The sequence below is a fragment of the Schistocerca serialis genome, unplaced genomic scaffold (genome assembly GCF_023864345.2).
Source record: "Schistocerca serialis cubense isolate TAMUIC-IGC-003099 unplaced genomic scaffold, iqSchSeri2.2 HiC_scaffold_974, whole genome shotgun sequence".
NCBI classification, from domain to species: Eukaryota; Metazoa; Arthropoda; class Insecta; order Orthoptera; family Acrididae; genus Schistocerca; species Schistocerca serialis.
Window position 1 is genome coordinate 22,501 of NW_026048600.1, and position 5,000 is coordinate 27,500.

The 5,000-nt window shown below is 51.0% G+C and overlaps 1 non-coding gene across 1 annotated transcript in view; it reads right to left on the bottom strand.

Annotated features, from left to right (window-relative positions):
- LOC126454066 (small subunit ribosomal RNA) overlaps positions 1 to 235 on the bottom strand; it is a 1,909-nt gene extending 1,674 nt beyond the window's left edge. Inside the window, exon 1 of the ribosomal RNA XR_007585173.1 lies at positions 1 to 235. This exon is cut by the window's left edge and continues 1,674 nt beyond it. This is a non-coding gene — a ribosomal RNA (small subunit ribosomal RNA).
- Positions 236 to 5,000: the final 4,765 nt, after the last annotated feature.

Genomic DNA, 5,000 nt, shown 5'->3' on the forward strand with positions numbered 1-5,000 from the left:
CCGACCGATTGGTTTTGATCTAATAAAAGCGTCCCTTCCATCTCTGGTCGGGACTCTGTTTGCATGTATTAGCTCTAGAATTACCACAGTTATCCAAGTAACGTGGGTACGATCTAAGGAACCATAACTGATTTAATGAGCCATTCGCGGTTTCACCTTAATGCGGCTTGTACTGAGACATGCATGGCTTAATCTTTGAGACAAGCATATGACTACTGGCAGGATCAACCAGGGAGCTGCGTCAACTAGAGCTGAGCAGCCGGCCGCCCGGGAGTGTGTCCCGGGGGCCCGCGCGAACACGCAAGCGTCCGCTCAATTATTCTGCAAACAGGAGGAGGCTGAGCTCCCCTGCACAACACACCTCGAAACCCTCTCAGGTCCCGGCGGCGCGCAGCGCCGTCCTAAGTACTTGGTCGGGTTCGAGAGAGGCGCAATCGCCCGGAGTTAGGCGAGTAGACGCTTTAGGTGCGACCACCCGTGCTCCCAACTGAGCTTGCCGCTGCCGACAGAGGCCCGGGAGCGTGCTGTCGTGGCATTGCCGGCGGGAGACAACACGCGCCACCTACGGTGACCGGCAGCTCCAACGCCAGCGCCACAGAAGGACAAAAGCCCTACTTGGGTGCCGAAGCGAACTCTCCCAGCACAGCGCACGCGCCAACACGTCCGCACAGCTGCGATACAAACCACCTGCGAGAACCGCTGGGGCGACCGAGCAGCAGACGGCGTCGCGGCGCCGAGCGCCGGGCGGCGGCGCATCCTCAGCGCACAAAGTCCTCAATCGGACCAGCACACTGCAGATGGCCACCGCGCTTCGCACCGGGCCCGCGAGGACCTACTTTGGCCGCAAGGCGCCGCGAGCAGGGGGCGCCGGCGCGCAGCTGCGCCGCCTGCCGCGTCCGTCGGCCGGCGCGCCTGCCACCGGCCGCCCCCACCAGCCGGCTGTAGCGCGTGCGCCCACGCACCGCGCTGCCAGCACGCCGGGCGGCCCCCCCTCACCGGCCGGGGACGGTCCCACCCAGCCACCGCCGCGTATCGCCTCACACCCAGATCCCCTTTCACGTTCGTGGGCATGGTGGGTCCCCTTTCACGTTCGTGGGCATGGTGGGTATCCCTGAAACAACCGGTTAATAGCTCGACCGATCGTCGCCAACACTGATTCACCTCTAGCGAGAACAACCGCACCACAACGGGTTACCGGTTGTTCATTTGCGTAACGTCACCAGCAAACGTACACGTCCATCGCCATTTGCAACGAGTATTGCATGCCTGTGTCAGGTGTCACAACACACTACGTCTGCCCACATAGACGCAACAACATGTGCACGCCTAGAGAACACGTGGAAGGTAGACCCCGTACGTATGCGGTGTCCATTGCGCGAACGACTGTCAGCCCGCCTCTGCAGCATGTCGCAGATGTGGAACGCGGTGCAACATGCTATCACGGTGTGTGAGAAGAGACGACTACGTCCGAATACACGCTCCACTACATCAACAGACTGCTCATGCTGATCGCCATCCAGGGCGTCCGTTCCTCCCACACGTCTGTATGGCGTACCACACTGCAATCCAGCTCTTATAGGGAGACGACACGTAGCTGCGTGCACAATATTTGGACTGTATGGTCCGCCGTTGCTAGGCGCTGTCGTCATACGGTCACATGGGCCACGATGTATCATTCAGTACATACGGAGCAATGTGCAGTACAGTTTGTGGGTTTTGCGTACATCGGCGGACAGGTGACAGGCCGTACCACAACGTAGGCTGAGTACGTCGGCATGCGAAGGGCATTGAACATGCAAACTTCTCACCGACCAGCTTGCGAAGGCAGGGGGGAAGGGGGGGGGGCATGTACGTCCTGCTGCTATCCACACTACAGTGTATAGCAGGAGCATGTGGAAAGTCAGCAACACCTGCAAGGTGTTTAACATGACGCGATACACAGGGGACCGGGCAGTGCGAGTAGCGAACTATATTGCGAGGGTTGCGGTTAGGCAACACTACACTACTTTAACGGGTTGCATAACAATTACAGAGCAGGTTCAGCGACAACGTGCGTCAGGTTAAGGCGCAATATAGTTTAGGTTACGGCGCACTTTAGGTTAGGTTAAGGCACATTATAGGTTAGGTTAAGGCACAACATGGGTTACGTTAAGGCACAACATGGGTTACGTTAAGGCACAACATGGGTTACGTTAAGGCACAACATGGGTTAGGTTAAGGCACAACATGGGTTAGGTTAAGGCACAACATGGGTTAGGTTAAGGCACAACATGGGTTAGGTTAAGGCACAACATGGGTTAGGTTAAGGCACAACATGGGTTAGGTTAAGGCACAACATGGGTTAGGTTAAGGCACAACATGGGTTAGGTTAAGGCACAACATGGGTTAGGTTAAGGCACAACATGGGTTAGGTTAAGGCACAACATGGGTTAGGTTAAGGCACAACATGGGTTAGGTTAAGGCACAACATGGGTTAGGTTAAGGCACAACATGGGTTAGGTTAAGGCACAACATGGGTTAGGTTAAGGCACAACATGGGTTAGGTTAAGGCACAACATGGGTTAGGTTAAGGCACAACATGGGTTAGGTTAAGGCACAACATGGGTTAGGTTAAGGCACAACATGGGTTAGGTTAAGGCACAACATGGGTTAGGTTAAGGCACAACATGGGTTAGGTTAAGGCACAACATGGGTTAGGTTAAGGCACAACATGGGTTAGGTTAAGGCACAACATGGGTTAGGTTAAGGCACAACATGGGTTAGGTTAAGGCACAACATGGGTTAGGTTAAGGCACAACATGGGTTAGGTTAAGGCACAACATGGGTTAGGTTAAGGCACAACATGGGTTAGGTTAAGGCACAACATGGGTTAGGTTAAGGCACAACATGGGTTAGGTTAAGGCACAACATGGGTTAGGTTAAGGCACACCATGGGTTAGGTTAAGGCACACCATGGGTTAGGTTAAGGCACACCATGGGTTAGGTTAAGGCACAACATGGGTTAGGTTAAGGCACAACATGGGTTAGGTTAAGGCACAACATGGGTTAGGTTAAGGCACAACATGGGTTAGGTTAAGACACAACATGGGTTAGGTTAAGGCACAACGTAGGTTAGGTTAAGGCACAACGTGGGTTAGGTTAAGGCACAACGTGGGTTAGGTTAAGGCACAACGTGGGTTAGGTTAAGGCACAACGTGGGTTAGGTTAAGGCACAACATGGGTTAGGTTAAGGCACAACATGGGTTAGGTTAAGGCACACCATGGGTTAGGTTAAGGCACAACATGGGTTAGGTTAAGGCACAACATGGGTTAGGTTAAGGCACAACATGGGTTAGGTTAAGGCACAACATGGGTTAGGTTAAGGCACAACATGGGTTAGGTTAAGGCACAACATGGGTTAGGTTAAGGCACAACATGGGTTAGGTTAAGGCACAACGTAGGTTAGGTTAAGGCACAACGTGGGTTAGGTTAAGGCACAACATGGGTTAGGTTAAGGCACAACATGGGTTAGGTTAAGGCACAACATGGGTTAGGTTAAGGCACAACATGGGTTAGGTTAAGGCACAACATGGGTTAGGTTAAGGCACAACATGGGTTAGGTTACGGCACAACATGGGTTACGTTACGGCACAACATGGGTTACGTTACGGCACAACATGGGTTACGTTACGGCACAACATGGGTTACGTTACGGCACAACATGGGTTACGTTACGGCACAACATGGGTTACGTTACGGCACAACATGGGTTACGTTACGGCACAACATGGGTTACGTTACGGCACAAATTAGGTTAGGTTACGGCACAAATTAGGTTAGGTTAAGGCACAAATTAGGTTAGGTTAAGGCACAAATTAGGTTAGGTTAAGGCACAAATTAGGTTAGGTTAAGGCACAAATTAGGTTAGGTTAAGGCACAAATTAGGTTAGGTTAAGGCACAAATTAGGTTAGGTTAAGGCACGATATAGGTTAGGTTAAGGCACGATATAGGTTAGGTTAAGGCACGATATAGGTTAGGTTAAGGCACGATATAGGTTAGGTTAAGGCACGATATAGGTTAGGTTAAGGCACGATATAGGTTAGGTTAAGGCACGATATAGGTTAGGTTAAGGCACGATATAGGTTAGGTTAAGGTACGATATAGGTTAGGTTAAGGTACGATATAGGTTAGGTTAAGGTACGATATAGGTTAGGTTAAGGTACGATATAGGTTAGGTTAAGGTACGATATAGGTTAGGTTAAGGTACGATATAGGTTAGGTTAAGGTACGATATAGGTTAGGTTAAGGTACGATATAGGTTAGGTTAAGGTACGATATAGGTTAGGTTAAGGTACGATATAGGTTAGGTTAAGGTACGATATAGCGTAGGTTCAGATACACATTGTTGTAGGGAAAGGTGTATTGGGGGGGGGGGCGGCAGGTTCGTTGATAGTGATTATCGTAATTGGATGCCTGCGGTATTATCCGATTTGTCACGTCAGGATGCACTTTTGGCTCATGACAGGCGGCGCTCCGATTCCATGGTTGTGGCAGATCTGTGTCTTTCATTCCTGCCATTGTTTGTGTGCTGTGACAGGAGGCAGTATTGTGATGTTGGGTGCACCACTGTGTAGGACATGTGTGGGTGTTCGTGGCTTAGCTGAGCAATGTGCGGATGTCGGAAGGGTGGGATATTGTGTTTTCTGGGTGGACCTCCCGGTCTGGTAATGATAGTGTGGATTGTGTCATGTGGCGGAGAGGATGCACTGGATGTTCTTCCATGCTGGTGGTTAGATATTGTGTGTGATAAGAGAGTAGTGTGTGATAAGAGTGTCTGGCTGACGTGTGGTTCTCATTGTGTGCAGAGTCTTTCAGCATGTATAGGGACGGTTGTATATATTATCTGTATTCTGATGGCTCTGCATCTATTACTAATCAGTGCCGTGTATACGGTTACTCTAGTTCCAGTCGAAACTGTTCTATCTCTGTACATTAGTGACACTGCGGCTCCACTATGTTG